Genomic DNA, 11,550 nt, shown 5'->3' with positions numbered 1-11,550 from the left:
GGTTGCCAGTTCATAACCTGTTGATTTATTTTTTTACTTAAAACATGCACAACCCACACACATTACACCTTACATTACTCACCCGAGGTCTCCTTTTGTTTTCATCGCTGTCACAATCTCATGTCATTCTTTCCAGTTATAAATTAATTCATCGTTTACAGTCAAAAATACCCATTACACAATTACCGTCCAATAATAACATGTATCTGGAGCATACAACCAAAGTTAGTAACCGATTCAAATTCAAGCGTCTTCGATCAGCGCCGTCTATGAGTTCGAACTGGAACCTTGAACCTTTGCTGTCGTTTGAATTTTCATTCGGTATTAGAAAATTAACAAATTACTCAATTCCTGCGATTAATTTATGAACTTTTATAATTTCATCGTAAAGGCGCAGCCTTGGCGAACTTTCCAATATAACTTTTGATATAAATTTGTTCCTATTTAATTAATTATTAATTATTATTCTACCGAATGTTTGAATTATTATCGAAGACGCCATTGGTGTTTCATTAATTACTATCCTTTACGCAATTAATTTATGAAACTTTATGCACTCATTATAAAAATAATATTCTTGCGAATCTTCTCATATAACTTTTGATCACATTTTGATTCTAGTTTTGTTTAGTATTAAATATTTTCACGGAAGGTCGCGATGGTCGTCGTTACGAAATCATAGACGCCATCAAACGATAATTAATAACATACAATTTAGAGTTAAAGTCTTTACAAAGGTTATATAGGAATGTTGCCCGAAGTTCCAGCTTTGCAATGAAATTATAAAAGTTCATAAATTAATTACAGAAATTGAGTAATTTATTAACTTTTCTCTGTCGGAGCCCTTCTATCCTTTTCTATCCCCACTCTATCCTTGCCTGTCACGTGACAAGCTCTGCGACGACCTCCTCGCCTATTCTATATTCCTATCACTTTCGTGATTTTTGAGCCCAAATCATAGATGGCGCTGATCGAAGGCGCTTGAATTTGAATCGGTTATTATCCTAACAAATTAATTCGGCAGTGGAAAATTAACAAATCTTACGTTTCAGTAATTAATTCATGAATTTTTATGGTTGCATCGCAAAGCTGAAACTATAGGCAACATTCTTTTATCATTTCTGAGAATAATTTGATGCTAATTAATTTGTTATTCATTATTAATTGAAGGTGTACGTGATTTCGTACCAACAACCATGATCTTTTGAGAAAATATTAAATATTGGACAAAACTAGCTGTACAATGTGAACAAAAATGTATGAGAAGATGCCCAAGGATATTCTTTTATAACGTGTGCATGGAATTTATGAATTGATTGTATAAAGGATAATAATTATTGTCAAACGATCAATGCCTTCGGTATCAGCACAATAATTATTACAAAATAATTAATTAAAAAAGGAATTAATTTATCCAGAGTTACCAAAGGGGTCAAATGCATAAAAGAAATAAATATATACAATTACCTTCCTATCTGAATGAAATCAATACTAACTTCTGCCAGAAACAACTATCAGTTTGGAATATTTTATGCATGAGACCACTTTAGTAATTCTAGTATTGAAATGAACAAAACTCTTAGTATAAATATTATGCTGTATCATTTATTCAATTATATTGTCAATACAAATCTTAATCTGTAATATTCATTGCGTACTTCTTCTGGAGTTTACTTTCCTTGAAACGAATCTGCAAACAAAATTGCTCTATTACTCTTAGATGTCGAAGAACATTAGTTTCTCAAAAAACGTGTAACTCATATGGGAGATCCTTCTCCTACTCACTTTCCATATGTTGTTGTATTCATTGCTGTTACAAAACTTTTATTCTGTAGATAAGTTTCAAAACATGCAGCCTCTATCCACAATTTCTTTTCCATTTCAATCGTACAGGAATGCTCATGTATTATTCAGTAATGTTCGATTCAGCCCTTCCATTCAGTCGAGATGTATACAGTGTCGTATTATCTAGTATAATTACTTTCTGTCTTCAGCAATTCTTGAATTTTCGCCTGGTAACCCCTCCTGCTTCCATTATCGCATCTAAATCTGTATGTTATTCCACTTTGCTCCTACTGCTGTAACATACTTATACAATTTTTGTCATGCATCAGTATTTGATTTCATAAGATAAATCCTCACAAAATTAGTAAAATCTAAGACTATCATCACATACCTATTTCTGTTACATGTCTCCAGTTCCATAGGCCCACACATATATCAGAATGACTTTTTCCAAATAATTGGACTTCTTACATGTCCCACGGGGAGAGTATACGTCTTAAGCCTCGTCTTTTCTTCTTACTCCAAGAAATTTTACTGATTTTTATTCTAATCTGCCACAACTGTAACAATTAATTTCTTTGTTACCTTTGTTGTTTTTCCAACATACATATGCAAGATATTTAATGGAATTGTACTTGAAACATCTCTTCTCCTGAGGTTTGAAGGCTACAGATCTGCTTATCCCCTTGCTTTCTTTGCAATCAGTTCAGTTTTGAGATTATCTTTTTCCATTTCTTCTTTCTGCATTAACTCCCAGGTATTTGCAAATACACGTTCTAGAAATATACATAAGATTTCAGTTATAAGCATTCTTTTTTCTATTGCAACAAAAACACTTTTCTATAGCAATCTTATTTACTGCTAACTAATTATTAAATTAAACATTGTATAAGAATGTTGCTTATAATTCCCACTGTGCAGCTATAAATGTTCATGAATTAATTACAGAAACTTGGAAATTTATTAATTTTCTACTGCCGAATAAATACAAATTTCACCGCCTGCGATCAACGCCATCTATGAATTGGACTCAAAAATCAAGAAAGTGATAGGAATATAGAATATGCAAGGAGGTCGCCGAAGAGCTAGACACGTGATAGACAAGGACAGAGAGGGGATAGAAAAGAATAGAATGGCTCCGGCAGTGAAAAATTATTAATTGCTAAATATATGTAAACTATTTATGAACTTTTATAATTTCAATGCAAAGCTGAAACTTCAGGCTGCATTCTTATATAATTTTCGTAAAGAATTTAACTCTAAATTGTTAGTTATTAATTATTGCTTGATGGCGTCCATGATTTCCTAACAACGACCATCACGACCTTCCCTGAAAATATTTAATACTAAACGAAACTAGAATCAAAATGTGCACAAAAGTGATATGTGAAAATTCTTGTAGGATCTACCGTTACGATGCAATTATAAAATGTCTAGTGGAGCTGCACTTGAAACACCACTTCTCCTGAGGTTTGAAGGCTAGAGATCTACTTTTCCCCTTGCTTCCTCGGCAGTCAGTTCAGTTTTGAGATTATCTATTTCATTTTCTTCTTTCTGTGTTAACACTCTGGCATTTGCAAATACACAATCTAGAAATATACATAAGATTTTAGTTATAAGCATTGTTTTTTCTATCTTACTCTCTAATGCATATAATTTGAAAACTTACCTGTCAGCCACATAATGTGCGTTACAATATCACGGTTAAATTTATATTTATACATGAAAAATTCCTCTGTAACGGAATATACTTGTTATTCTTATCCTTCTCATAGACATTGCTGAATGTTACCCAGATTTTTGCCTTACTGCAACATTTCAATTCTATATTGAATTTATCTTTTCTTTTCATAACTATCATTAATTATTCGTTTTCCATTTCTTCAATAATCCTTATATTTGCATGAGTTACAATTAGACATCGATGCTACACACCTTTCTTTGTTAATCCATATGCGTCCTCGTTTATGTTTTGTGATCCATATAATATACATTTCTTCTTCTTGATGTTTTCAATTGAACTACTCCATTTTCTTTATATACATCGACTTCATCTTTCTGAAACTTAACAGATTAGTGTTGGTCATTGTCTTTGATCACTGATACCAATATTTACTCGAATCAGGAACACAACATACCTTTCAATCTGACCGCAATCTCCATATCTCTGCATCTTACAAAGCCATCTTCCTTTCTCAATCCTTATTTCACCACCAAATATATCCGTCCTGCATGTCATATGGCAAGTAGGCCTAGAATCCAAAAGACATATGGTAACTTATACCATTATATTACTGCGACAATCATTCCTTGCTATAAAAAATAATTCTTACCATATTTTTCTCCTACTGCATGTGCCCGTATATTTCAACAGAATATATTACTTACAGAATCAGGCTCTGCTGTCACTACTAAACGATAGAAAAAGAATGGCTCATATCTTACACTATTTATTTGCGACTGAAGGTTATGTTAAAAGAAACACAAAACCTTTTACACGATGCACGCACACCTCACCGGCCACACAATGGCTCCCACGTTTTTCTGCAACCTTTTACGCACTTCTGGAAAATAATAGGCCAACAAATTAGGGAACAGTTTGTTGTATCGAGTGATAGCGAAGTAACCCAAACAAAACTCGAACCTTAGAAAATCTAAGCCACGAGAGATAACGATGCAGCATGACCTGCCATACCCTACCCCTTTCGGCACTGTATTTAAAAAAAACAAGGCAAGAAACGAATAAAAACCACTGATTCCATTAAAGAAGGGAAGAATCAATCGAGTGATAATGATAAATCAAGATCAAAAATAGAGGTTTCAAAGAACTAAGCCACGAGCGATAACGACGCAGTACGACCTGTCACACGCGGTCACTTCCGGCACTGTATTTGGGAAAAAAACGGCGAAAATCGAATAAAAACCACTGATTCTATTACGAAAGAGCCCGTTCTACCGAATGATAATGAAAAATTAAAATCAAAAACAGAAGTTTCAAAGAACTAAGCCACGAGAGATAACGTCACACCACAACCTGTCACACGCGTCCACTTCCGGCACTGTATTTAGAAAAAAAACGGCGAAAATCGAATAAAAACCACTGATTCTATTACGGAAGAGCCCGTTCTACCGAATGATAATGAACAATGAAAGCCTAAAACAGAAGTTTCAAAGAACTAAGCCACGAGAGATAACGTCGCAGTACGACCTGCCACGCCCTTCCACTTTCGGCACTGTATTTAGGAAGAAAACGGCGAAAATCGAGAAAAGATAGGTCTGCTTAGTAGAAAAGAGTATACTGTGGTTAGTCGTAATAAAATATTCCAATACGATGCAGGAATTTCATATATCTAAGCGAAGATAGGTAAGGGGATAATTCAATTTTACACGAACATACACTTCCGTCACTACACGTCGAAAATGAGTGTTCCAAATCGGAAAGAAGTTGGCTTACTAATCGGGAAACATTCTATTCTAACGAATGATATCGTAATATGGCAATGCAAGCCCGAAATTTCCAATATCTAAACAATTACGATAACGCGTAACGCACAGCACAATTTGATACACACTTGCACTTGCATCACTTTATTTCACATATGTACCGTCGAAATCGAAGAAAGAATAGGAAGAAACTACTTTGCCGAGCAATGCTAACCAATATTCCAGTGGTCCATCGAGTTCTGGAATCTACAATCGATGACACGTGACTATTCTGTTCTATTATATGATTCGCACTTACACTAATTCACGTCGCACATGATCGTTAGACGATTTGCACTATGTAACTTCACTTTTTTCCACATGTCGTATATTGCAGTTACTTATCCTGTTCTTGGTAATGTTCTCTCGATTTCTTAAACTTCTGTTGTGATCCTTTCGTAAATATCACGAAGATGTTACAAAAGTCGTTCAATGTTCCGAAATAATAATTGATGTTGCGTTGTTGAATATTTATTTCGTCAGTTGCAGTAATTAAAACACTAATCAATGATGACACTACTTTACGAAACGTGTTGTCCCGACACTGAAACTTTTACTTTCACGCGCGTAAACATTTATCCATTTGCTACCGGCATGATGGATTGGCGTCGACTAGAAGGGGGCTGCGATTGGACAGGCTATGCTTGTTTTCGCGGGAAGATGCTTCGTGCTTGAGACAGCCATGTACTAAAGTATCCATGTAGAATATCAGACAATGTCTTATATTTATTAATAACATTGTTTGCAAATTCAAAGATGTTTCTGTTATGAAAATAATAAATTAAGAACTACTTATTTTCCACTATAGATAACTTATAAATTACTTATAATTAATTATTTAATTATAAAAATATATTGTATAGTAATATATAATCTTATGTATTAGTTACAAAATTTGATACCTGAGCAGTGTGACCATTTTTATTGAACATATTTTTCAAAAATTCTGCGAATGCACGATTATTAACGTGTGAAAGCATTCTAACATGTATAATGTGTAGATATAAGTTACGTAAATTCGTAAAATTTGTTAAAAATTTTGCTCTTTGTAACTTTAAAATGTTGTTTCAAACACTTATATGTTAAAAACTATTGTTACGGAGAATTAAATGGCACTTTTATATTGTTTCTATAATGTGTGCATGTAATTCATGAATTAATTGCATAGAAGTTAGTAATTAATGGAGAGTCAATATCATCTTCGCTACGAGTTCATGTCCTCTGTGCAATAATTATTAATAATTAATTAATTAATTGAGGAAAAATTTTTAAATGCATAAATTATTGTAAATATATATTTGCTTCTGACAATATTTCGTTTACATTTCATTCAGATTTTAATTATACATACTTATTTATTTTATGCTTTTGACCTTTTTACTTATTCTAGTGTTAAACTGAATCATATTCTTCAGTAATACAAAGATTATGCTGTATCATTTATTCAATTACATTGTCAATACAAATCTTAATCAATAATATTCAGTGGGTAATTCTTGCACAGTTTACTTTCCTTGAAACGAAGCTACAAACAAAATTGCTCTATTACTTTCAGATGTCGAAGAATATTAGTTTCTTCAAAAACGTGTAATTCATATGTGGCATCTTCCTCCTAAGCACTTTCTATATGCAGTTGTATTTATTACTGTTGCAGAATTTTTATTCTGTAGATAAGTTGCAAAATACATAGCGCTCATGTATTATCCAATAATGTTACATTGAGTCCTTCCTTTCAGTTGAGGATATTATGTTTCTAGAACATTATTTTACCACTCTTAGAATTATCTTACCACATTTTGAGTTATCGAATGTATTGACATTAAATTCTGTCTCAAGTTTGAAACATACAGAACATTTCCAAATATACAGCTGTCTAACTCAATTCTATCTTTCACTATAGTTTCCATGAAAATGTTTCTCTTTGCTGATTCAATTTCTGTCCCTATTGCTTCTTATTCCTTAAAATATTCTAGCTTGTTCACCATATGGCTGATTATTCTAGAGTCCAAAATCAATTGTTTTGTTCCATTGTCCTCTGTCAAGAAGCTTCTTCTCTTTCTTCTTTTCTTCTTGATCTCCTTTGCTTTCCTTCATGTTTTTAAAATAACAGTCTTTTTCCAAATGATTACATTTCTTACATGTCCCACACGGAGACCACACTTCTTGAATCTCGTCTTTCCTTCCTAATCCTAGAAATTTTTCTGATTTTTATCCTAATTTTACACAACTAAAATATTTAATTTCTTTGTTACCTTTTTTGTTTTTCCAACATTTGAAGCACCTCTTCTCTTGAGCTTTGCATGCTATAAATCATTTTGATGATCTTGCTTTCTTGACAATCGCCTGAGTTGTGAGATTATCTATTCTCCTTTCTTCTTTCTGCATTAATCCCACACAGTTGCAAATACACGATCTGGCAGTGTATATAAGATTTTAGTTATAAACATTGTTTATTCTACTTTACGTCCTAATGCATGTAATTTGAAAACTTACCTGTCAGCCACGCAGCGTGGATTACTATATCATGTTCTGTTGTTTTGTATCCTTCTCACAGATATTGCTTAATTTTACCCATATCTCGTAACTTGACGTACAGATTGGTACATCAAGTAATAATACCTTCCCTATGGTTGAAACTATCAAATTTTGTAATTACACATTCTTAACGAATCTTGTTTGCAATTTCCTACATTTCTTAATTCTTTCATTATATGTCGATACAAACCTTAAGACCATAGCGTGAAGGTCACTCTAAATTTTCAAATATGATATCCATCTTGATCCTGTCATCTATTGATACATCCAATTTCCTTCTCGAATTTTGTTTTCTGCATTCGAACACGTGGCTTACATTCTGTTGACAGTCCATAACCTGTTGATTTATTTTTTTATTTAAAACATGCACAACCCACACATATTGCACCGTACATTACTCACTCGAGGTGCCCTTTTGTTTTCATCGCTATCACAATCTCATGTCATTGCCTCCAGTTATAGATTAATTCGTCGTTTACAGTCGAAAATATCCATCACACAATTACCGCCAATAATATTATGTATCGGGAGCACGTATCCAAAATTAATAACCGATTCAAATTCAAGCGCCTTTGATCTGCGCCATCTATGAGATTGGACTGGAACCTTGAACCGTTGTTGTCCTTTGAATTTTCATTCAGTACTAGAAAATTAATAAACTGCTCAATTTCTGCTATTAATTTATAACCTTTTATAATTGCATCGTAAAGCAGATCCTTCAGGAACATTCTCATATAACTTTCGATGTAAATTTGTCCCTAATTAATTAATTATTAATTATTATTCTACGGAGTGATTGAATTTTTGTTTGACATAGTAATAGTTTTCTATTAATTACTATCCTCTACGCAATTAATTTATAAAACTTTATGCACTCATTAGTAAGACAATATTCTTGCGAATTTTCTCATATAACTTTTGATCACATTTTGATTCTAGTTTCGTTTAGTATTAAATATTTTCACGGAAGATCGTGATGGTCGTCGTTAAGAAATCATGGACGCCATCAAGCAATAATTATTAACTAACAATTTAGAGTTAATTTCTTTACGAAAATTATATATGAATGTAGCCTGAAGTTCCAGCTTTGCAATGAAATTATAAAAGTTCATAAATTAATTACGGAAATTGAGTAATTTATTAATTTTTCTCTGTCGGAGCCTTTTTATCCTTTTCTATCCCCACTCTGTCCTTATTTGTCACGTGACAAGCTCTTCGACGACCTCCTCGCCTATTCTATATTCCTATCACTTTCTTGATTTTTGAGCCCAAATCATAGATGGCGCTGATCGCAGTCGGTAAAATTTGTATTTATTCGACAATAGAAAATTAATAAATTTCGAAGTTTTTGTAATTAATTCATGAACATTTATAGCAGCACAGTAGGAATTATAAGCATCATTCTTATACAATGTTTAATTTATTAATTAGCTAGTAGTATATAAGATTGCTATAGATAAGTGTTTTTGTTACATAATATTCTTATTATTATGTAATTAATATATTGCATAAGAAAGCGTAGAAAATAAATTTTTTTATTGAAAAATTTTATTTACAATCGTTTATTTACATTGTTTTGATAGATGAGAAATTAATTCAAAATAAAAAGTAAATTGAAGGGGAACTCTAACTATGGACGGGGATCGAACTCCGGGTCTTCCAGTACAGAAATTTTTGACAGCTACCACGTCACTTGAAAATTAATGGAGATAAATCTGTAGTTATAAGTAATAAAACTTTAATCGTAAATATCTTATAAATTATTGGGTAGATGCGGCTATAATTATATATAATCTTGAACTGCATGACGAACGAAATCTATAAACCTTTAAAGTTTCAACTAAATTTGTGACCCGAAGGACTTGCACTCGTCTTGTTAGTAAGTATAATGTGGATTGCATATATTTTAGTTGCGAATATTGGAAATAATACGGAATAATATCGAAAGCAACTTTGTATTTAACGAACACTTATTTTGACAGTATTTCGTTTCAATAATTCTTTATGTGAATATTGATATTTTAAGTTAATTATACGTACTTATAATTTCCAAATCTTTTTTTTCGTATGATAATGTTTTATTATTCTGCTGTTTTCTAATTACCAGAATAAGTGATAAATAAGTGGTGAATAAATGTAATGAAATTCCCAAGTGTTATGTTATTATGCAGTATAATATGCAGTTCAGTTTTGGAATAATGCCATTCCATACTTAATGAAATTTTTCCATCTAAAAGATCCTTCTTTTTTAATGCTGCAGTTTAATAAATAATTAATATTACAAGGATATTTTCTTTATTTTACTGCATTTTATAATACTGTGCTTCTAATTACTAAAATAAGTAAAAAGTACCAAGTAAACGTAAGTTCTGAGGTGTTGATTATGAAATGGATTCTTAATTCTTAATTGTAGATGCTATGAAATTATAAAATTAAAATAGCAAATAATGTCTTATTGTTATTGCCATTTCGCTTATTCTTTCTTAATTAAATTAAATTACAATCTCGTGTGAACACATTCGTAGATGAACAGAATGATATTCGATGAATAGGACGTACCGAAAAATATTGTTGACAAAGCTAAATACCTAAGTACCCTCTTGTTAAAAATTTCTCGAGAAAGACTAAACGGGACTATGAGGATAATTTGCATAAACTATTTGTAGCCAGAGGCAGTGATTTGTATCGGTCTTTTTGTACAGAAATTATATGCAATCTGGGGCAATCATCTACATGAATATTAACAGAGCACAGATAGCACTATACGATTATTGGAGGGCTGTGAGGTATTTAGTACTTAAACATTCTTATGATGTACTTATCGTTGTTTAACGTTATACCTTGTCATAAATACGTCATTAGAGGGTGTAGCTGAGCGTTATAAAATCTCAATGCTTGCATTATGTATGCATCAAATTGTTAATACTACTTGTACATGTAGATAATTGATGCAATGGAATTATTAACCGTCGAATGTACAAATGTATTTATATAATTATCTTTAATTAAATCGTTCGTTAGATAAATATTCTACTCAATGTTGGGTAATAAATTTATTTAAAACAATTATTTACATAATTGTTTTACATCTGTGTTCTTTATTCTTTCTTTATCTAGATTTTTGTATTTCTGTGATAAAAAGGAACAAGATTAATTACAAATTATAACACATTTAATGGAAATTAAATCGACAATACATTTTGTATAGCAAGTACTCAATTTATATGGAAAAAGAATAAATAATATAAGCTATTTGTGAAAGGTATTTAGTATTCATTTCGACGAAGTATTTCTGAAAAACTATATATGTACTCTCTTCTGCACATTTGCATATTTATCTATCGGATAAGACACTATTATCGAGAATGAAACATTTTTCAAAAAAAATCATTACGAGTGATCATCATTACAAGTACATTTGTAATGTTATAACATTGTATGTTTATTTATCTAATAAATGACTTTTTGTCAAAAATTAATCAAACGAGTCATCGTTTTCTCTAAAACGAAATTCCTATCGAATTATTTATACGAAATTATTTATACGAAATAATTATTACACTAAAGGAAGAATCGATATTGATTATTATCATAGCTATATTCAAAAAAGAAGAATATATATTACATTCTTTTAAAGAATATATTTTGGAGAAATACATACAAAAGGAAATACGAAAGGATATAGTACATTTTGGAGAATATATGAATCCACAGTCATTTAAAAGGAGCCAAAATAAAAGGAGTCAA

Source organism: Eufriesea mexicana, unplaced genomic scaffold, assembly GCF_001483705.2.
Source record: "Eufriesea mexicana isolate 0111107269 unplaced genomic scaffold, ASM148370v2 scaffold1023, whole genome shotgun sequence".
Classification (NCBI taxonomy): domain Eukaryota; kingdom Metazoa; phylum Arthropoda; class Insecta; order Hymenoptera; family Apidae; genus Eufriesea; species Eufriesea mexicana.
This window is presented reverse-complemented; position numbering follows the sequence as displayed.